This window comes from Ranitomeya imitator, chromosome 6 (assembly GCF_032444005.1).
Source record: "Ranitomeya imitator isolate aRanImi1 chromosome 6, aRanImi1.pri, whole genome shotgun sequence".
NCBI classification, from domain to species: Eukaryota; Metazoa; Chordata; class Amphibia; order Anura; family Dendrobatidae; genus Ranitomeya; species Ranitomeya imitator.
The window spans coordinates 40,423,728-40,448,179 of NC_091287.1; the positions used below are offsets into that span (position 1 = coordinate 40,423,728).

The 24,452-nt window shown below is 41.2% G+C and overlaps 1 protein-coding gene across 2 annotated transcripts in view; it reads left to right on the forward strand.

Annotated features, from left to right (window-relative positions):
* The window catches only part of PLXDC2 (plexin domain containing 2), a 635,896-nt gene that overhangs the window by 46,551 nt on the left and 564,893 nt on the right, over positions 1-24,452 (forward strand). The gene's annotated exons all lie outside the window — the stretch shown is intronic.

Here is a 24,452-nt window from a genome sequence, read left to right on the forward strand (position 1 = left end):
CCAGGAGTCAAGACTGGCACACAAGCAGAAGGGGCAATATGAATCTCCCACAGATTTTTTTTTTTTTTTCAGGGAGACTTGAGAGAAAAAAAAATACAAAAAAAATGATTTTTTTCAGGAATAATTTAGAAACCAAAGAAAATAAAATGATTGTTTCAGGGAGAATTTAGAAAACAAATAAAACAAAAAATAGGCTTTCTAGGGCCTACTGAGTGACAGATGACGCACACAGGAGTCAGGAGTGGCACACAAGCCCAGAGGCCAATATTAATCTCCCACTGATTGATTTAGTGATTTTTTTCAGGTAGATTTTGGAACCCAAATCAAGCAAAAAAATTAATAGGCTTTCTATGGCCCACTGAGTGAGAGATGGCACACACAGGAGTAAGGAGTGGCACACAAGCCCTGAGGCCAATATTTTTCTCCCACTGATTGATTGATTGATTTTTTCAGGTAGAATTAGGAACCCAAATCAACCCAAAAAATAAATAGGCTTTCTATGGCCCACTATTTGTGAGAGAGATGGCACGCTCAGGACTGGCACACAAGCCCAGAGGCCAATATTAATCTCCCACTTTTTTTTTTTCCAGGGAAAATTTATAAACCCAATAAAAAAAATAATAATAAATAGGCTTTCTATGGCCCACTATCTGAGAGAGAGAGATGGCACGCTTAGGACTGGCACACAAGCCCAAAGGCCAATATTAATCTCCCACTGATTGATTGATTGATTTTTTCAGGTAGAATTATGAACCCAAATCAACCAAAAAAATAAATAGGCTTTCTATGGCCCACTATTTGTGAGAGAGATGGCACGCTCAGGACTGGCACACAAGCCCAGAGGCCAATATTAATCTCCCACTTTTTTTTTTTTCCAGGGAAAATTTATAAACCCAATAAAATAATAAAAAAATAGGCTTTCTATGGCCCACTATCTGAGAGAGAGAGAGATGGCACGCTTAGGACTGGCACACAAGCCCAAAGGCCAATATTAATCTCCCACTGATTGATTTATTGATTTTTTCAGGTAGAATTTAGAACCCAAATCAAGCAAAAAAATTAATAGGCTTTCTATGGCCCACTGAGTGAGAGATGGCACACACAGGAGTAAGGAGTGGCACACAAGCCCTGAGGCCAATATTTTTCTCCCACTGATTGATGTTGTGATTTTTTCTGGTAGATTTTAGAACCCAAATCAAGCAAAAAAATAAATAGGCTTTCTATGGCCCACTGAGTGAGAGATGACACAGACAGAGATGGCACTCTAGCAGAAATGTCAATCTTAATCTCCCACAAAAAAAAAAAAAAAAAAAAAAAAGGAACTGTCCTTCAATTAATATCTCCCTGCAGTAATCTCAGCCAGGTATGGCAGGCAGCAATAAGGAGTGGACTGATGCACAAATTAAATAAAAAGTGTGGACAAACAAACAAGATAGCTGTGCAGAAAGGAAGGAACAAGAGGATTTGTGCTTTGAAAAAAGCAGTTGGTTTGCACAGCGGCGTACACACAGCAATGCAGCTATCAGGGAGCCTTCTAGGGCAGCCCAATGAGCTACAGCGCTGAGGGGGAAAAAAAAAAAATGTAGCTTCCACTGTCCCTGCACACCGAAGGTGGTGTTGGGCAGTGGAAATCGCTACAGCACAAGCGGTTTTGTGGTTAATGGACCCTGCCTAACGCTATCCCTGCTTCTGACGAAGCGGCAGCAACCTCTCCCTAAGCTCAGATCAGCAGCAGTAACATGGCGGTCGGCGGGAACTCCCCTTTATAGCCCCTGTGACGCCGCAGACAGCAAGCCAATCACTGCAATGCCCTTCTCTAAGATGGTGGGGACCAGGACCTATGTCATCACGCTGCCCACACTCTGCGTTTACCTTCATTGGCTGAGAAATGGCGCTTTTCGCGTCATTGAAACACGACTTTGGCGCGAAAGTCGCGTACCGCATGGCCGACCACGCACAGGGGTCGGATCGGGTTTCATGAAACTCGACTTCGCCAAAAGTCGGCGACTTTTGAAAATGTTCGACCCGTTTCGCTCAACCCTAGTCAAAATGACATATGTATCCCCAAAATGGTATTGATAAAAGTTTCAGTTAGACACTCAAAAACCAAGCCCTAATACAGGTCTAACGACAGAAGAATAAAATAGTTGCAGTCTCAGAAAATGGTGACAAAAAAGACAATTTAGATTTTTATAACGTTCTGAATTTTTTATCCCCTAAAATATTAAATAAAAGAAGTTAGAAGTTTGATATCGACATAATTGTTCTGACCTAAGAAATCATAAAGCCAAGTTATTTTTGTTCCACAATGAACACCCCAAAAAAAAAACCAAAGCCCAAAAATACCAATGATTTTCTTTTTAGCATTTCACCTTTGAAAAATGTTCTCTACTATACCGGAAAATGAGTGTTTGTCAATCAAAATTACAACTCGTCAAACATATGTCTATGGAGAGAAATAAAGAAACGCTTTGCCTGTTGGAAGAGAGGCAGGAAACAAAAACGAAGGTGCAAAAACGAAAAATCTTCTGGTCCTTAAGAGGTTAAATTAATTCTGCCTAGTAGAACACTTTAATAAAAACCTTCTTTCATTCATGATTCATGAAACATACGAGCCCCCGGAGCTTGTTTTAAGAGCTCATGGAAATTTTAATATTTTCCTTATTTCATATTTCTGAATCTGCATATTTTTCCTTCCCTTTTCTCAGGTTTAATCAGCGGTGAATCAGCTCACTTTCTCTGGTAGACCGCAGCGTTTGGAAAGCTTAGTCATCGAAATGGATATTTTCTAAGTTCAGCGCTGAAGATATGAATGTATGGAGGTGTTAGGGTGGGAAGTTCAGAGCGCGTTCCCCTTGTTTAAACCTTGTTCCTATAGAGATAGAGCCATTTGCGAAACCCCTACACCTTCATTTTGTTATTTTTGTGAATATCATGGTAACTTGATAAGTTGGAACAAACCCTTGCTCAACTTCTGCAATATTCTTTATGCTATAGAACTATTAGAGGAAAAATGTAATGAAATTAAATGCATTTATGTCATTTGGTCATACATTCCAAATTCCAAAATTTGCCGGAACTGTCCTTACCCATCAACCCACAAACCTACAAATAAGCACTTTCATGCTGGGTTGGGCAAACTCGAGTGAAAGGAAAGCAGAGATAAAATGTGCGTAAATCGCCAACACCAAAAAGTCACAATAGATGTTTACCAACCTCCGATTTTACAAACCTTAGAATTGAAGGGTTTTTTCCCAAATCACAATTTATGCCAATATAACCCATTTAAGATCTGGCCCGTTTGGCACATATTAGCCTTCTAAGGATGAGTTTCCAGGTTCTGTTAACTCTCTAGTTGCAATTGGCACTGTTCTTTAGTAGTTTCAGCTCATGGCATGGGCAATCCTGTGCTGCGCAATCTCCCGGCTGACATTCTGCCAACATAGCTGGGCTCTGTGTAGACCAGAGAGTGTTCGGTGAGGTTTCATATCATGGAAAGGGGCAGAACTTTCTACATTGCACAGTGGTAGTTAATATCATGAAGCAGCACTGTATGTGTTGGTATCTAAGAAGAGTGACATACTGTAGGAGGTCAGGCTGAGAGGAGAGATATACTGCAGAATTGAGCTGTAAATAGATAAGTGGAAAGATATACTTCAGGTTGGACTTTAAAGAGGGGCTGAGAGGAGAGATATACTGCAGGATAGAACTGTATTTAGATGAGAGGAGATATACATGAGGTTTGCACAGGAGGCTCAGAGGAGAGATACACTGCAGAATGGAGCTGTATATAGATATGTGGAAACATATACTTTAGGTAACTTGGGTTTTATACAGGGGCTGAAAGGAGTGATACACCGTACATGGCATGTTGGAGCTGTATATAGATAAGAGGAGAGATATCATTTTGGTAGGGATTTATACAGGGGCTTAGCGTAGAGATATACTGCAGGATAGAGGTGCATATAGATAAAAGTAGAGATATAATTCAGGTTGGGCTTCGTACAGGAGGCTGAGAGGAGGGATACTTGAGGTTGGATTTTATACAGGGGCTGAGAGGAGGGATACACTGCAGGATGGAGCTGTATATAGATAAGAGGAGAGATATCATTTAGGTAGGGCTTTATACAGGGGCTTAGAATAGAGATATACTGCAGGATACAGCTGTATTTACATGAGAGGAGAGATATACTGCAGGATGGAGACGTTTATAGTTATGTGGAGAGATGGAGAGATGTACTTGAGGTTGGATTTTATAGAGGGACTGAGAGGAGAAACACACTCCAGGATGGAGCTGTATATAGATAGATAGATAGATAGATAGATAGATAGATAGATAGATAGATAGATAGGTATAGAGAGAGAGATACAGTATAATTCAGGTTGGGTTTTATACAGACAAATAAATAAGGCAGCACACTGCGGCGCTAAAACATGCAAACATGAAACATGAAAATTGAACTGCATTACTGCACTAGAAATATGGAAAAATGAGAGCCTTTAGCGCATAAATTTGCCAATTCATGTGTACCTGGTAGCCACATTAAGGCATCTCTCGTATACCAGGTCCTAAACTTTCCTTTCCTTTCTCATATTTCTAGTGCAGTAATGCAATTCAATTTTCATGTTTCATGTTTGCATGTTTTAGCGCCGCAGTGTGCTGCCTTATTTATTTGACTGTATATGAGTTGGTGACTCTAGGTTCAGCACCTGTTCACACTTAGTCTATGTTTGGATGTGACGGTCAGTTTTTTAAATGTAATAAATAGTATTATATCTGCGCTAGATTCAATCCTTCACTAACTATTTAGACCAGCAGTAAAAAGCGCCCGCTTTCAAATGAATAAAAGTGACCCAGTTATGTGGCACATAGATAGCAGAAAGTAAAAAGGTGCTTCCTCTATTAGGTTCGCTACAATTATATTAAAAATTACATTACTGATGAAAAAAAACCTAGAGACGGTAAAACCCACATATAAGAAATAACTGTAGTGAGTTTACCTGATACACCTGCAAAAGTGGCACTAAGTCTTCAGCTTCTCTACTTGTGTCTATCATAGAAATCCAATTCAAGGAAGTCAAGCGTATTGTCTTCAGATGAGCGAACTATGGGTGCTGCCCCGGCCGGCGGCAAAACACCCTAAAGTCGTTTCCCACGTGGAGTAAATGAGCGCTGCCAACTTCAGCCGCTTGGTTCTCTGTCAATGCAGGACCTGGCGTGACATCACGGTCACGTGATTACTCACGTGACTGGCTAGGGAAAGCGCGGTTGACCAATTCCTACGCGTTTCGGAATCAACGTATCGTTTTTTAAATTTGGGTTTTATACAGAGGCTTTGTGGGGAGATATACTGCAGGATGGAGCTGTATATAGATACAATGAGAGATATAATTCAGGTTGGGCTTTATACAGGGGGCTGAGAGGAGAGATATGCTGCAGGATACAGCTATATATAGATAAAATGGGAGATATAATTCAGGTTGGGCTTTATACAGGTAGGCTGAGAGGAGAGATACACTGCAGGATGGATAAAGAACAACATCTTGTGCTATTTTTGCCAGTGAGATGATGGACACCCTAATAGAAACCTATTAAAAATGAACTGTTTTTCTGTTTTCTGTGACTGAACAGAAAACTTGGATTCCTAATGCTTGTGTAAAGCAAGACTGAGATGAAAATACACCTCTAGGAAGGAATGCTCGTTGCAGATTCTGCTTTAATCTCCCACATGTAGGATCCTCCAGGTGAATACATTTAATTCAGCTCTATCAATATTTTCCAGACACGACTGGAGGAAATTCATAGGTGGAGACTTGTCCTTGTGCAAACAACAGAAATAAGGTATATAGTGTAACTTGCAGGAGGCCGGCAGGGTGAAAGGTGAAGAGTTCTTAGGGCATTGTTAATGGGGGTCATCTCAGGGGGTGTGTAAGAGTCATGTATAAAATGTGAACCTTTGCTTGGATTTGAGCATGACTGCATATAGTTTCACAGAAGTAATCCAATTAGTAATTTTTACACTATCTTCAATACTTTATTATTCCAGACACAGAGGTCCCGATTCATTATTTGCATTTTTTAAGTTACTTTTTTTATGGTACGTATTAGCTGATGTTTATTGCACAAAATTAATCAAAATGGAAAACAGGATTCATAAATTTGGAGCAAAGTAAAAAAAAAAATAGGAAAAGGTCTTCTCGCCTGTCATTAACCTGTTTTGCAACTTTTTGAGAAAAAAAAGATGATTCTTTCTCAAAATGTCGTAAAAGTCAAGGCATTTGAAAAACACATAACTCATCAATGTAGGGGATTGGAGTAGAGATGTGGCAAATCTTGCAACTTTTTTAAAAATCGTAACTGATGAATAAGAAGAATACATCTGGAATAACCAAACTCTGCCCACGAAGTGGAAAAAAAAAACCCTGGCGAACACATATAAAATAGACTTTAAAAAGGTGCAAATAAAACAATGAATTGGGTGCAAGCAAAAAAAAAGGGTGCAAAACACACAAAACTAGACAAAAAACAGGCGCAAAGGCAGTGATAGTATAAATGTAATTAAAAACCACAACCCTGTAATAGTTTTTAGATTTTTATCTACTTTGGGCCTCATTTATCAAAATTATAAAACAATGAATTTTTACTGCAGAATTTATTTTACCAGTGTTATTTTTAGGCAGTTTTAATAAATGAGGCCCTTTTTGTCTGTAGTAATGAATTATGGAAAATTATTTCCATTTAGATGTTTCTTAATAATATATTGTTACTCACCAGTCCCGGCTTCAGTGCCAGACGGCGATTTCTGCTTACCCTATGGATGGTTCTCTGTGCTAATAAGCATCAGGTTTCTATACTAATAGAAGTAGTAGTAATAGAAATCCTCAGCACAACTCTGATGTCATCATCCAAGGCTTTTTAAGGTAGGCTCAGGAAGCTACGCACCTCTTGAGTATTCAGGTAGTAGTCCTGCCTCCACATGTCCTATCCAGTTCAGCTACAGCCTGATGCCTAATCGTCTTATCGTGTTAAATTGATCTTGAGAGGCTATCATACTTCCAGCTCTCCAGCACCAAAGTGCCTGACTACCTACTGAGCTCTGCTGTTTTTAAATGCTGTTCAGACATCCAGCATTACTAAAACTAGGTGACTGACAAATCCTTCAACTTGTCTCTGTTAAATGAAGGTGCTTTCCTTACCACCAACTGTGCTGTATCAAGGTATTTTCCAATCTATTGTTCTCTGCCAATCCAAAGCACTTTTTGCACCCTTAAAGGAAACCTGTCACCCCCAAAATCGACGGTGAGCTAAGCCCACCAGCATCAGGGGCTTATCTTCAGTATTCTGGAATGCTGTAGATAATCCCCCGATGTATCCTGAAAGATGAGATAAGCCCCTGAGGCCGGTGGGCTTAGCTCACCCTCGATTTTGGGGGTGACAGGTTCCCTTTAACTTTGCCTGCATCTAGATACCTGCCAGTCTACTTATCTCTACTATTCCAAGGTCCAAGGTACTAGGCACACACTCCACTTAGCTTTATTAAGATACCTGTCAGCCTATTCATCTCTACTATTCCAAAGTGCTGCCCGCACAATTGAGTATGCTGCATCTAGTTTTACAAGCTCCACTGATCCGCTATCCATCCTGCATTTCCAGCTTTGTTGCATTAACACTTCTAGTCTGTGCTGCTCATCCTAACATACGACTAAGCAAATTCACTTCTCCAGGTGAGCAGATATTGCTTATATTTGGTGGGTTAGTAAGAACTAACTAACTACACATAGTTTATAGTTTGTTACCGGGGAGCCATAGAAGTAGTTGAAACAAAATTATTACAAAATTTGAATTAAGATTATTTGCCATGTTAATTTACTTTATTGGAACAATAATAAAGATGTATAGAATGTTCTTAATATATACAGTAGTGCGGAAAAGTTTTAGGCAGGCGTGGAAAACATGTTAAAAAGTAAGATTGCTTTAAAAAAAATAGAAGGGTTAATAGCTTATTTTTATCAATTAACAAAAAGCAAAGTGAATGAACAAAGGAAGGATTAAAATCACGTCAATATTTGGTGACCTTCGATTTCCTTCTGCAATTCTTCTAGGTGCAACTGCACATAGTTTATCAAGGAACTCAACAGTATGTTGTTGCAAACATCTTGGAGAACTAACCACAGATCTTCTTTGGATGTCACTTGTGCAAATCCTATAATCTATTCATGTAATCCCAGACAGACTGGATGATGTGAGATCGTGGCTCTGTAGGGGCCGGATCATCACTTCCGGGACTTCTTTTCTTAATGACATAAGTTTGGGGTCATTGTCCAACTGCATTATAAATTTGGTGCCAATCAGACGCCTCCCTGATGGTATTACTAGATGGATAAGTATGTGCTTGGATCTCTTAGTATTAAGAACACCATTAATCCTGACCAAATTTCCAACTTCATTTGCTGAAAACTTTCAACTTCACTGTTGACTCCGGAAACTCTACCGCACTCCAGATCTTCGGCAATCAAGCTGCCTTCTGTTGCAGCCAAAACATTTCGCACTTTGCCTCATCAGTCCACAGTGTCGGCTGTTTTGTTGTTTATTCATTTAAGCTTTTTTTTTTGTTAAAATAAACTAAACCTTCTATTTTGAGAGCATTCCTACTTTGCAGCATTTTTTACACATTTGCCTAAAACGTCTGCACAGCATTGCATATATATCTGTTATTGAAATGCAACATGTTGTACAGCGTCCTGACTATGTCTATCCTTTATATATAAATACTAGTAGACTTTTCAGAAGATGTCGTTCTCCAGCTTTTCCTAGAAGCCTTAATTAGCTTTGACTGTATAAATGACTAAACGTCTGCTGAAAACACTTCCTATTCCAGGTAAGGTCAGAACCCAACTGGAAACCAATTTTTCAACTGATTACATTTATAATCCATCCTAGTCATGATGCCAAAGATTGTGCAGCATTAGAATGGTTCTTTGTTTGTAGAATTAATGATTGTCTCTTGGCAAAAGACAGGGGTCATGGAACAGCATCTTCAGCTCTGGGAAGGAAGACATCACAGACCTTCTACTGGATGCTCTGGTGCCACATGCAGCTGCTGATATGAATTATGAGCACAGGTTATCCCAACGTGGCCTAAACTTTGACTTTTCAGTGTAGTCCCAGCATGATGTTATATTGTATTATTAACCAGAAAGGAAATCTAGAACACTTGTAATAAAGCTGCGCTCTATTGAAAGGGTAAATTGGTAATATATACCGACAGAGATCATAGTAACATAGTAACATAGTAACATAGTTAGTAAGGCCGAAAAAAGACATTTGTCCATCCAGTTCAGCCTATATTCCATCATAATAAATCCCCAGATCTACGTCCTTCTACAGAACCTAATTGTATGATACAATATTGTTCTGCTCCAGGAAGACATCCAGGCCTCTCTTGAACCCCTCGACTGAGTTCGCCATCACCACCTCCTCAGGCAAGCAATTCCAGATTCTCACTGCCCTAACAGTAAAGAATCCTCTTCTATGTTGGTGGAAAAACCTTCTCTCCTCCAGACGCAAAGAATGCCCCCTTGTGCCCGTCACCTTCCTTGGTATAAACAGATCCTCAGCGAGATATTTGTATTGTCCCCTTATATACTTATACATGGTTATTAGATCGCCCCTCAGTCGTCTTTTTTCTAGACTAAATAATCCTAATTTCGCTAATCTATCTGGGTATTGTAGTTCTCCCATCCCCTTTATTAATTTTGTTGCCCTCCTTTGTACTCTCTCTAGTTCCATTATATCCTTCCTGAGCACCGGTGCCCAGAACTGGACACAGTACTCCATGTGCGGTCTAACTAGGGATTTGTACAGAGGCAGTATAATGCTCTCATCATGTGTATCCAGACCTCTTTTAATGCACCCCATGATCCTGTTTGCCTTGGCAGCTGCTGCCTGGCACTGGCTGCTCCAGGTAAGTTTATCAGTTCAGCTCTTTCCCAGTTTGTTAGCAAAACATGTGTTTCATTCTAAGAATACTAATGAAAAAAATCCTCCGCAGCTACAGTGGTGGAAATGTAATGGTATTGACTAACTAAACTTGTGTGTGAAGTATGTACAATTATATAACACCCCCTGGACGCTTTTGGGATATTTTATGCCAGCCGAAATACCCTATAATGGTGCAAACAATAGTGACTCCATAATAGTTCCACCTAGTCTGTTCTTCAAATATATCAATAGTAAAAGAATAAAAACTGAAAATGTAGGCCCCTTAAAAAAAAAAAAAATTGTGAGGAAAGAATGGTTGTAGATGACGAGGAAAAAGCTAACATATTAAACACCTTCTTCTCCACGGTATTCACGGTGGAAAATGAAATGCTAGGTGAAATCCCAAGAAACAATGAAAACCCTATATTAAGGGTCACCAATCTAACCCAAGAAGAGGTGCGAAACCGGCTAAATAAGATTAAAATAGATAAATCTCCGGGTCCGGATGGCATACACCCACGAGTACTAAGACAACTAAGTAATGTAATAGATAAACCATTATTTCTTATTTTTAGGGACTCTATAGCGACGGGGTCTGTTCCGCAGGATTGGCGCATAGCAAATGTGGTGCCAATATTCAAAAAGGGCTCTAAAAGTGAACCTGGAAATTATAGGCCAGTAAGTCTAACCTCTATTGTTGGTAAAATATTTGAAGGGTTTCTGAGGGATGTTATTCTGGATTATCTCAATGAGAATAACTGTTTAACTCCATATCAGCATGGGTTTATGAGAAATCGCTCCTGTCAAACCAATCTAATCAGTTTTTATGAAGAGGTAAGCTATAGGCTGGACCACGGTGAGTCATTGGACGTGGTATATCTCGATTTTTCCAAAGCGTTTGATACCGTGCCGCACAAGAGGTTGGTACACAAAATGAGAATGCTTGGTCTGGGGGAAAATGTGTGTAAATGGGTTAGTAACTGGCTTAGTGATAGAAAGCAGAGGGTGGTTATAAATGGTATAGTCTCTAACTGGGTCGCTGTGACCAGTGGGGTACCGCAGGGGTCGGTATTGGGACCTGTTCTCTTCAACATATTCATTAATGATCTGGTAGAAGGTTTACACAGTAAAATATCGATATTTGCAGATGATACAAAACTATGTAAAGCAGTTAATACAAGAGAAGATAGTATTCTGCTACAGATGGATCTGGATAGGTTGGAAACTTGGGCTGAAAGGTGGCAGATGAGGTTTAACAATGATAAATGTAAGGTTATACACATGGGAAGAAGGAATCAATATCACCATTACACACTGAATGGGAAACCACTGGGTAAATCTGACAGGGAGAAGGACTTGGGGATCCTAGTTAATGATAAACTTACCTGGAGCAGCCAGTGCCAGGCAGCAGCTGCCAAGGCAAACAGGATCATGGGGTGCATTAAAAGAGGTCTGGATACACATGATGAGAGCATTATACTGCCTCTGTACAAATCCCTAGTTAGACCGCACATGGAGTACTGTGTCCAGTTTTGGGCACCGGTGCTCAGGAAGGATATAATGGAACTAGAGAGAGTACAAAGGAGGGCAACAAAATTAATAAAGGGGATGGGAGAACTACAATACCCAGATAGATTAGCGAAATTAGGATTATTTAGTCTAGAAAAAAGACGACTGAGGGGCGATCTAATAACCATGTATAAGTATATAAGGGGACAATACAAATATCTCGCTGAGGATCTGTTTATACCAAGGAAGGTGACGGGCACAAGGGGGCATTCTTTGCGTCTGGAGGAGAGAAGGTTTTTCCACCAACATAGAAGAGGATTCTTTACTGTTAGGGCAGTGAGAATCTGGAATTGCTTGCCTGAGGAGGTGGTGATGGCGAACTCAGTCGAGGGGTTCAAGAGAGGCCTGGATGTCTTCCTGGAGCAGAACATTATTGTATCATACAATTATTAGGTTCTGTAGAAGGACGTAGATCTGGGGATTTATTATGATGGAATATAGGCTGAACTGGATGGACAAATGTCTTTTTTCGGCCTTACTAACTATGTTACTATGTTACTATGTTACTAGTCGCTCTTTTCTTACAACAGTATCAGCTATAGTGCCCCATGCCACTGACGTACATACAATGGCATGTAAAAGTTTGGGTACGCCTGGTCAAAATGATTGTTATCGTGAACAGTTAAGCAAGTTGAAGATGAAATGATCTCCAAAAAACCTAAAGGTAAAATGACACATTTCCTTTGTATTTCAAAATTATCATTTTTTACATTTCAAGAATTACAAAAAGGAAAATGGGCCAATGTAAAAATGTGGGCACCCTTGGAGATTTGTGTTCTCAGATAACTTTGACCAAGGTTTCAAACCTTAATTAGTCTGTTAGGATTATGGCTTGTTTACTATAAGCGTTAAAAAAGGCCAAGTGCTGCAAATTTCCCAGCTTTACAAAAACCCAGCCTCTAACCTTGTGCCAAAAAACAGCAGCCATGAGTTCTTCTAAGCAACTGCCTAGCACTCTGAAAATGAAAATGGTGGAGGCCCACAAAGCAGGAGAAGGCTAAAAGTGAAAGATAGTAAAGTGTTTTCAAGTTGCCCTTTCCTCAGTTCGAAATGTCATTAAGAAATGACAATTAACAGAAACAGTGGAGGTCAAGATAAAATTTGAAAGACAAAGCAACATTTCAGTGAGAGCTGCTCATAGGATTGCTAGAGAGGCAAATCAGAACCCTCGTTTTACTGCAAAAGAGGCTCAGAAAGATTTAGTAGACTCTGGAGTTGTGGTACATTGTTCTACTGTTCAGAGACACCTGAACAAATATGAAATTCAAGGGAAAAGAAAGCGGTCACTATTGAGCGCTGTGAGGGTCACAGTTAAAATTGAAAGCAAAAGGTACACCGCAGCTCCAGCCGTTAACCTTCTAGGAGGATACAAAATGCAGTAAACCACTTGGTTCAACACTAAAATCCTTGTTTTGGTCTTATTTCCAGCGCTCCTAGGACTGTTATTACTATTCTTTACTGCACCTGAACAAAGATGGCCTTCATGGAAGAGTCATCAGAAGAAAACCTCTCCTGTGTACTCACCATAAAATTCATCATCATAAATATGAAAAAGACCCTTAGCCTGATGCATATTTTGAAAACAAGTCCTGTGGACCAATGAGGTTAAAATAGAACTCTTTGGCCATAAAAAAACAAAAGTCTGTGTTTAGAAGAAAAGGTAAGAATTTCAGGAAAAGAACATGTCACCAACCATTAAGCATGTGAGTGGATCAATCATAGTTTGGGGTTGTGTTGCAGCCAATAGCACGGGGAACATTTCCCAGGTAGAAGGAAGAATGGATTCAATGAAATGTCAACAAATTCTTAATGCAAACATAACACCATCTGTAAAAAGATGAAGTTGAAAAGAGGATGGCTTCTACAAATGTATAATAATCGTAAAAATGCATAAAACTCCACAATAGATGACCTCAAAAGACACAAGCGGAAGGTTTTACAATGGCCCTCACAGTCCCCTGATCTGTACATCATTGAAAATCCATGGCTAGATGTCAAAATAGCAGTGCATGCAAGACGACCCAGGAATCTACATAGTAGCATAGTAACATAGTTAGCAAGACTGAAAAAGACATTTGTAAATCCAGTTCAGCCTATATTCCATCAGAATAAATCCCCAGATCTACGTCCTTCTACAGAACCTAATAATTGTATGATACAATATTGTTCTGCTCCAGGAAGACATCCAGACCTCTCTTGAACCCCTCGACTGAGTTTGCCATCACCACCCCCTCAGGCAAGGAATTCCAGATTCTCACTGCCCTAACAGTAAAGAATCTCACAGAACTGGGAGAATTTTCCAAAGAAGAATGGATGAAAATCCCTCAAACAAAAATTGAAAGACTCTTGTCTGGCTAGAAAAAGCATTTACAAGCTGTGATACTTGCAAAAGGTGGTGCTACAAGGCACTAACCATGCAGGGTGCCCAATCTTTGGCATCAGCCCTTTTTCCTTTTTGTAATTTTTATAATATATGTATTTTTCTTTTTTTTTTTTTTTCTTTTTGCCAAAAACTACAAAGGGAATGTGTCTTTAACTTTAGGCCTTTTAGAGATCATGTAACTTTCCATTTGCTTAACTGTTCACAATAACAGTAATTTTAATCAGGGGTGCCCAAACTTTTACATGCCATTGTATACTAAACCATACAACAGTGCTATCCAGCTTAAGTGCTAACAGCCAGTGTGGCATAAAAGTGATATTCAACTGCTCCCCTTCATGAAACTACCAAAAAGCCACAGTGCCCATGCTGTACCTCTGCCTTTCATAAGCCATACCAAGGAACATGGCCTCATAATAGTGCCATCCATCTAAGTGTTTGCCCTTCATGATACTGCCAACTAGTCACAGTGGCCTCCGAGTATTTGTTAGTGTTCGGAGATTAAGTTTTCATCGCCGCAGCTGAATGATTTACAGCTATTAGCCAGGCTGAGTACATGTGGGGGTTGCCTGGATGCTAGGGAATCCCCACATGTAATCAAGCTGAATAATAGCTGTAAATCATTCAGCTGCCGCGATCAAAACTAAATCTCCGAACACTAAAAAATACTCGGAGATCACCCGAGCGTGCTCAGGAAAACCCGAGCAACGAGTACACTCGCTCATCACTACACCTTATAACTGTGCCACCAAGCTACAATACTCTCAGTCAGTTTGCCCACAGTCAGCTGCAGATCCCAACAGTGCCAGCTCACAGTAATGCGCCAATGAAAACAAATATGTAAAATTATCCTACATTTAAAAGAACACTTCATGAAGACCAATTTTCTCCACATCCACGTTAAAAAAATCATCCTTGTCTGTCCTCTTAAATTTTAATTCAGACTTGTCTCTGGGTGTAAGACAACTGGCTGCAGCAGGCGGCCTCTGCAATGGTGTAGTCTCTAATAGGAGATACGACATGTACTGTATCAGTCATGTTAAAGAAGACCTATCACTGCCTGTGAAACTTCATGAATTAAATGATGAGCAATATATAGACATATGTAAAATATTTATGAGAAAAAAAACTAAATATGTCCTCACTAATTTTGTATAAAACATATAGACATTTAAGAGATGGGGGCTGCTGTTGGTTGAAGTCGGGCTCTCCACTGACTTACTACCTTAACAAATATGTGAGACTTTCTGCCTCTTAGCTGGGAGATACCATAATGTTTGTAGGTCCTGTGTGCAGCTGTGCAGCTTGTAAGCTCATCCTGGATATAATGATATACGAAGCTGTGTAAGATGGATTCCACTATTATTGAGCAGCAGCTACAGAAAGGAAACCTGACAGTTTTTCCTAAGTGTGCCTGCTGTAGGCTATGTGTGTATATCGTGAGAAATTCAGGACCTTTTAGATGCAGCTATGTTTTCCATAGTAGATATTTCTTCTTCTAGTAGAATAGCTATTTTGAAGCTACCATGATATTTTGCTACGTGCCAATAAATAATAATCTGATTCAGGCTCCTGGCAGTGAGAGTAAAAGGAAAATTTTTGTACCTAATTTGCATTTTGTTAATTCTCACCACAATCACACACAACTTTTCTTATTACATTTGTGCTTCTCTTTTGGCCAATTTATGAGAAAAATAGGTGAATCAGTTCACTTATCATGTCCTATAGACAAAACTGCAAAAGAGGCAAATAGTTATTTTCATCCAGAATCCTGATTAGAGCTCAATATAAGGCTTCATTTACCATTCAGATACTCTATAAAATCAGTTTCCCCTCTCACAGTTGGTATCTCCTTGAGAAGAGACTCTTACCAGACTTCATGCTGGGTCCCTGTAATACTGAGAAAAATCATCTGATTTGGATTTACTAAAGACAAATATTTGAGAAAAGCCTTACAATTTCACATTTTGTAACTTTTTACAATTTTCTAAAAAGTTATAGGTCCTTTTTTAAAGGGGTTGTTTATTCTTAAACTGCAGTCACTCTGCTAGCTTTGAGGATTCTCCGGTGGTGGAGGCGCCTGGAACGAGTGGTCATGTTACTGCAAGTATGTGAAATGGATATTCCCAGCCTAGACTTTTTCTGCCTTTGCTCAATAAACTTGCATTGATCGAGACTATGCACAACTTGTCAGAATGTGGCCCGGGAGTATGCAAGTCACAAATATGCGGTTACGTAACTGTCCGCTTCAGGTGCCACCTCCGGAGAATCCTCACAGCGTGCAGATTGACTGCAAACTTATGGTTTAGGACCGGACAACCATTCTGCACACGATGTGAGGATTCACAAGTCTGCAGTTACAAAGTGTGACTGCAAAATTGTAGTTTAAGGCCTGGCAACACTTTTAAGGTCCACCCCATCTACTAATTGCAATATTTCTGCAAGACTTTCTGAGACAGGGGTCCTCAAACTGTAGCTCGAGAGCCACATGTAGCTCAAAGGCCTGTCGTGTGGCTCGCGATGGTCTGCCAGCTTGGTGCTTTAACACCTTGTGTAGCAAACAGCTATTAAGAGTAGATCTCTAGATGGTGACTTTTGTGTGTAGCCTCCTACACAGAGGAGCAGATCTGAATGGGGTAATGCATGCACTTTTGAAAGCCTGCAGACCTCAATTCTTACATGAGCGCTCGCATATAGCGGTGTTCGGACTCGATGGAAAGTTTGAATGAGCCTTTACTAAACAAGGGGTACGGGCTCATACATTTTCTATAGGACACCACTTATGGAAGAGCGGAGTGCAATTGTTTGCAGAAGTGCTTGCATCAGAGCATTGTTTGAAACGATCGTAGCGAGTCTCAGGACCAAGACCTCCAATGATCTGCAGCACATTTAAGTATATAAAACATATAAAAAAAATAAAAATAATAGGTACGCTTTAAAAAGTCATCCGAATTTTTGGCCCGTTAAATAGGAAAATTATAGAGAAGGAAAGTATCATTCATCTTTAAGTAATTACTGCCCTCTCCAAGTATCAGTCGGGCCGGTATCATTTAGAGGAGGTCGTTCTTCGCGATTTGCTTGGATTCCTCCAGAACTTCAGGACCTACGCTAACCTTTGGGGAGCCAAATAATAAAAATTACTTTCCAGATTACAACACAGTTTCAGAACGTTGCTTTCCACCGGCTGCACAGCATTCACAGAAACAATTCCATGAAGAATATGTTAATGGGATATATAATGGGTACATGGAATAAAATACAGAATTGTCGAAAATCAAGAACTATTGATTACAATAATCACATTATCCTCATCTGTATTCATGGCCAGCAATTTAATCTTGCCCACATAAGTAGACTATGCAAATTATATTCTTATAGTAAGAGGGAATATTAATCAAAATAAAGAAGCCGGTCAGCTACTGTGACTGTGAATGCTTTTATTTTTTTATTTTTACATTTTTTTTCCAATTTTACCATCCGCTCATTTGGAAATTGGCAACAAATAAAAAGGGAAGTTTATTTATCAGGTATAGTTTTGTAACTTTTTAGACAAATTAAATCTGTGTATTCGAAGATGGAATTGTAAATTAATCAACCCTGGGTGCACAAATATATGGCCAACAGCACCTCCTGCTAGCGAAAATAGCCGGGCTTCTGAATTTGGACCCAAGACAAGAAGAGTCATATTGGCTTCAGTTAACTAAGGGGTTGTTATTATTATTATTATTATTTATTTATATAGCACCATTGATTCCATGGTGCTGTACATGAGGAGGGGTTACATACAAATTACAGATATCACTTACAGTAAGCAAACTAACAATTACAGACTGATACAGAGGGGTGAGGACCCTGCTCTTGTCATGAGTCAACACTAGGATTGAGCGAAACGGGTCGGCCATTTTCAGAAGTCGCCGACTTTTGGCAAAGTCGGGTTTCATGAAACCCGACCCGACCCCTGTGTGGGGTCGGCCATGAGGTTGGCGATCTTCTGAATCTGGTATCGGAATTCCGATCCCGATTTCCGATATGTTTGCAATATCGGAAATCAGTATCGGAATCCATATTTAAGTGTAAAATAAAGAATTAAAATAAAAAATATTGCTATACTTACCCTCTGACGCGCCCTGGTACTAACCGGCAGCCTTCCTTCCTTAGAATCAGCGCGTGAGGGGCCTTAGATGACGTCGCGGCTTGTGATTGGTCGCGCGACCGCCCATGTGACCGCTCGTGCGACCAATCACAAGCCGCGACGTCACCGAAGGTCCTTCAAGCGCTGATTCTTAGGAAGGAAGGCTGCCGGAAAGAAGCAGGGTGCGTCCAAGGGTGAGTATATACATAATAGGAATATAGTCACCCTCAGATGCGCCCTGCTTCTTTTCGTGTTTCCGCCGACCCCGACTTTTTTATAGGATCGGCCGATTTCACTTGACCCGACTTTTGAAAAAGTCGGGTTTCGTGAAGCCCGACCCGATCCTATAAAAGTAAAAGTCGCTCAACCCTAGTCAACACCTTTAAAACCAAAAATGTTATAAAGGGATTTTCCAGTACTATATGCAGTCCTTGGATTACAAACTAGATAGGTAAAAAAATACAAGGGTAGTTTCCTGCACAACCAACTGGATAAAAATTGTAAGTTTATTGAATCAAGTTAAAAGTCCATAAAAGTTAAAAACCTCAACACCTAAGTGTTTCTGGTGTACTAACATGCCCTTACTTATAGGATGATCCTATGATTTAGGCTGGCTTAGTATGCCAGAAACGCGTAAGTGTTGAGATTTTTAACTTTTATGGATTTTTAAGTTGATTTAATAAACTTCAAATTTTTATCCGGTTGGTTGTGCCGGAAACTATCCTCTATTTTTTTCTTTGTCGGCTGCAATCACCAGCAGGTATGGCAGCCACTGGTTTCTAATTACAGCAACCGATCTATCTATACTACTAGCATGAACAGCTCCAGCCTTCCCTTCTCCCCTACCTCAAAAACTAGAGGGGTACTTTAGGTTTGTTTGTAACCAAAATTTTTTTTAAGTTGAAAAATGGCAGTGAAAAATAGAAAGCAACTAATTCGTCATTGGCGACCTCTGCTTGTTGCTCACTCTCTGGTCCTCTTCATTCCATTGTCACACCTCGTCACTATAGGCCAGGACTTTCCAGCCATGTGCAGGCCCCAGAGGTCACTGTGTGTTGCAAGTTCGTGGCATGCCCCACTTGACCTACAAGGTCTAGACGAGGCCGAAAGTCCTGGCCTCTAGTGAAAAGGCCGAAGATGCGGAATATGATTGTTGAAAGAAGAGGACTGGACATCAGGAAACGAGCAACGGGGCGGTGCGGGGTATATTATGCATTCATTATGACACTTAAATGTTTGCATGTTCACTCGAAACTATTGTCTATCATATGTGGACTATCTCTCATTCATTTATAGGTGTCTATTCATTATGGATATTCTGCTTGTACTGCCAGGTTACCGATGTACTGTCCTTCTACTTTTATGAATGTTATGTATATTTCATACACTATGTGTGAATAAATTATTATGTTTAACACCTTTCTTCTCCATTGTGAAATCCTCCATGTTTTGGAGTAGCTTTTTGCCATTTTAAGCGGAATTTTGGTTTGTCTAACGGCTACTTTTTTCATAATCACGGTATACATCTTCCGGCTTTTTTGTCTATCTCTCTATATCTCTTTATATGTATACTAGATTGTGGCCCGATTCTAACGCATCGGGTATTCTAGAATATGCATGTCCCCGTAGTATATGGACAATGATGATTCTAGAATTTGCGGCAGACTGTGCCCGTCGCTGATTGGTCGAGGCAACCTTTATGACATCGTCGCCATGGCAACCATTATGACATCTACGTCGATACTGTGCCCGTCGCTGAATCAGAAACGTGGGATTTCTACGTCCTTTATGACATCATCGTCGCTGTGCCCGTTGCTGATTGGTCGAGGCCTGGCGGCCTCGACCAATCAGAGACCCGGGATGTCTATGTCCTTTATGACATCATCGTCGCTGTGCCCGTCGCTGATTGGTCGAGGCCTGGCGGCCTCGACCAATCAGAGACGTGGGATTTCCAGGACAGACAGACAGACAGAAAGACAGACAGACAGACGGAAAAACCCTTAGACAATTATATATATAGATGTATATATAAATATATATATACTAGTGTGACGCCCAGGAGACCGGGGTACCCAGCACCGGACCAATGGGGTCTGTCTCTTGAGGGGGATGTCACGGGTGGCTTGACCCGGTGCTGTGGTCTCAGGCAATGCACAGTGTAAGGGGTATCGTGAGGGGACAGGCACTTACTTAATCAGCAGCAGGTTCTCCCAGCGGTGATGATCCCGATCCTGGATAGATAGCTATTGTCCAAATGAAAGTCTGAGGCACTGAAACGTTTAACCAGTTTACTTTAACATAAAGGGATTTACAACCAGTCCTGTCACCGGAGTCTGTATGGGAACTCTGAGTTACTTTGACCCTGCCGGGGTCTTCGCCTCTTATTGTACGCAGTTTCTGTGTGGCCCTGCTGCTGTATGTGAACTGGCTGCCGGCCCAATCTGTCCCCTCCGGGTCCTGGTTCGACGGGCAACCCGAGTCCTTTTATCGGCTTACCCCCTCCAGGAGTACCACTGAACTCTGTGTCTGTTGCTGCGTCCGGCCCTAGTGAAGCTGATATCACCTCACGTTTTTCCGGTTGCTGTATTATATATAATGAATACAGCCACGGATCCGGTATCCGTCTTTGCGCCTGTTCTGGGTAGTAATTAATGCTACCCGGTTCTCACAATGTCCCTTTTCTCTGTCCCTTTTCTCCTCAGGCCGGTGATTTGGGCCTGGAAACCGTCATAGGGCTGTTAGAAATTCAGCTGTATGACCTCTCACTTTCAGCTCCTTAGCCCAACTGCCATTTCTTCTCTCAGACCAGAATGGATCAAGGGAAGTCTCTGGAGCTCCCCCTTCTGGCCGGAGGTGGTAGTGCAGTTTTGCTATCTTAGTATTTGTATTTATTGTCAGTTACTATTTTTGTGGCAAATACCCCTAGGGGTGCCACATTCCCCCTTAGTTAAGAACAGTACTCCGGGACTGTGGGACGATAACATTTTGAAATAACAATTAATATGTACAGAGTCTTAAAAATGAAAAGTTACAAAAATCACTCAAGGAAACAAAAATAGAGTTCTGTAAAAAGTCACTTCAAATAGCGTCCATTAATACAGTTCTATCCTTGAAGGTACTAGGAAAGGCACTGCACTTTGTGTCCAGGAATTTAGTTCCATTTTTCCAACAGAGTTGTCAATATAAAGTCTAAAGAAAGTTCAAAAAGAGCAAAAAGCAAAGTTCAAAAAGCAGTCCTTCCGGAGCTTTGATTTAGTGCCTCCGGGCTGATAAAAAGTTCAAGAATATGCAAGAAGTTCATACAGACAAGTCTCTGTAGGTACTGGGCTTAAACGTTGCAGAATGATAACAATGACTATAGTTTTATAGTTGGTAATCCGCATACCTGGCCGGTAATTGACCCTGGGTACTACGCTGTGATCTACTTAATAGCGGTGTCTCTTCATGTGGTGTACTACTGTCTACTGCGGATGTAGTATCTGCCCGCTCTGCTAAAGATAATTCCATGACTATGGAGTTGGCAAGTCCACCGTGAATGGGATCACTCTGATCAGGAATCTGTTCTTCCTGGCCTGGAATCTCCTGTAGTACGGGGTCAGCCTCTTCCTGTCTTTTGACTTCTGGTATTGGGTTCGGTGTTGGGTAAAAGGCCACCATGGGAACCACTACTGCACCATGGTATGTTAGTAGGGTTTTGGGAAAGTCTCCTATACAGGTGTGATACATTTCCTCTTCTTTTGCCTTTACTGGTTGAACCTGTATGGGTTGCATAACTTTTGGTTCTGGCTGGACAACTTCTGGCTCTTTCAATGCTTCCGGACACAATTTAAGATTGTCTCTTGACACTAATACAGATGTTAAGCCTCCGTTTTTGCTAATGAGACACATTTTAGGATTATCCATTCTTGTTGGTAAAACTGTGTAGGGTACGGCTTCCCACTGATTGTCTAGTTTATTGGTTCGACGGTTTCTCTTGAGCACTTGGTCACCCGGTCTTAATGGGGTCGCTAGAGCATTCTGGTTGAAAGTTCGCTCTTGTCTTTCTCTAGTTTGCTGAAGGCTTCTTTCCACACTCTCTTGCACTTGGCGATACTGCTTTTGCCGTATGATATCCCAATTGGAGTCTTGAACTTCTGCGTCTGGTTTCAGAATTCCCATTTCTAGATCGATTGGTAATTGGCCGGGTCTTGCACGCATAAGGTAAGCTGGGGTGCAGTTGGTGGAGCTCACCGGGACATTATTATACAGATCCACCAAGTCAGGCAATTTCTCTGGCCATTGATTCCTTTCTGTCTCAGGTAAAGTCTTTAGTAGGTCTATTACAATATGGTTCATCTTCTCGCATAAGCCGTTTGTTTGTGGATGATAGGCCGTCGTCCGGATCTTTTTGCAACCATACATATTACAGAATTCTCTGAAGATCTCTGATTCAAAGGCTGTACCTTGGTCGGTGAGAACCTGTTCCGGATATCCATGGGGTCTACAAAAGTACGTTTGGAACGCTTTGGCTGCTGTTTTTGCTGTCAGATCTTTTACGGGTACTACTACCAAGAAGCGTGAATAATGGTCCACGATGGTCAAGGCATAGACATAGCCGGACCGGCTTGGTGTCAACTTCACGTGGTCCATGTCTACAAGTTCAAGTGGTTGTTTGGTGATTATGGGCTGCAGTGGTGCTCTTTGGTTCTTTTGATCGTTTCTTCTGAGGTTGCACGGGCCACAATTTCTGCACCACTGTTCGATTGATTTTCTCATCCTGACCCAATAAAATCTTTCTCTTAGAAGTACTTCTAACTTTTTCCAACCGAAGTGACCAGCACCATTATGGTAAGCTTCGAGGACCATCTTCACATCTTGTTTAGGCACGATAATCTGCCAAACCAATTCATGTGTTTTCGGATTGGTGTACCTTCTACAGAGCTTCCCTTGATACAGGAACATTTTGCCTCTCTCTTTCCAGAGTTGATGCGTCTCTTCTGGGGCATCCTCATCGGGATATGCACTTTGCTCAGTCAGCAGTTCCTTCACCAACTTCACAGCCGGATTGCTGTCTTGGGTGTCAGCCCATCTATGGTGTGCTAACGGATTAAAATTCACCTCTTGTTGTTTCTGATCGGTACTTGACTGATGATGTTTTGCCTTGGGATGATGGAAGGCTGGTAGTTCAATTTCTTCAAGCTCCCCCGTTTCTTCTTCTACATCTCTCAAGTGTGGCATCCGGGATAGGGCATCGGCATTTCCATTCTTGCGACCTGCTCGATACTTGATTATGAAGTTGTAATTAGATAACCGGGCTATCCATCGCTGTTCTAACGCACCTAATTTGACTGTGTCCAGATGGGTCAACGGATTGTTGTCAGTATAGACAATAAATTCTGCAGTGGCCAGGTAGTGTTTGAAACGTTCAGTCACAGCCCAAACTACTGCCAGTAGTTCCAATTTGAAGGAGCTGTAATTTTCTGAATTTCTTTCAGTTGGCCGGAGCTTTCTACTTGCAAAGGCGATGACTTTCTCCCGACCTTCTTGCTTTTGTGACAACACCGCTCCTAGTCCCACATTACTGGCATCGGTGTAGAGGATGAAAGGTTGATGGTAATCTGGGTATGCCAGAACCTCTTCTCCGGTTAGTGCCTTCTTTAGTTGTTCAAAGGAGTCTTCCCTTTCGTCGTTCCACTGAAAAGGAGGGTTTCGGTTTGAAGGTTTCTTCGTCTGCCCTACCAAGGCGTCTTGCAAGGGTGCTGCCAACTTGGTAAATCCTTTTATAAATCTGCGATAGTAACCCACCAATCCCAGGAATTGCCTCACTTCTTTTGCGTTGGTAGGTCTTGGCCAATCCCTTATGGCGCTTATTTTCTCAGGATCCGGTGCTACTCCCTCCGAACTCACGATGTGTCCCAGGTACTGTACCTTTGGCTTGAGAAGGTGACATTTGGATGGCTTGATTTTCATGCCATACCTGGATAAGGCTTCGAACACTTCTGCCAGGTCTTTTAAGTGTTGTTCGTAAGTCTTTGAGTAGACGATCACATCATCTAGGTACAGGAGGACGGTCTCGAAGTTCTTGTGTCCGAGGCAGCATTCCATCAGCCGCTGGAAGGTACCGGATGCGTTGCAGAGTCCGAATGGCATGCGATTAAATTCACATAGACCCATTGGTGTGGTGAATGCCGTCTTTTCCTTATCTCTCTCAGCCACAGGGACTTGCCAATACCCGCTTGTTAAGTCTAAGGTGGAAAAATAATTAGCAGATTTCAAAGCAGTCAAGGACTCTTCTATCCTAGGCAAGGGGTAGGCGTCTTTATGGGTGATGTTATTAATCCGCCGGTAGTCTACGCACATTCTCATGGTTCCGTCCTTTTTTTTGACAATCACTAGAGGGGCCGCCCAGG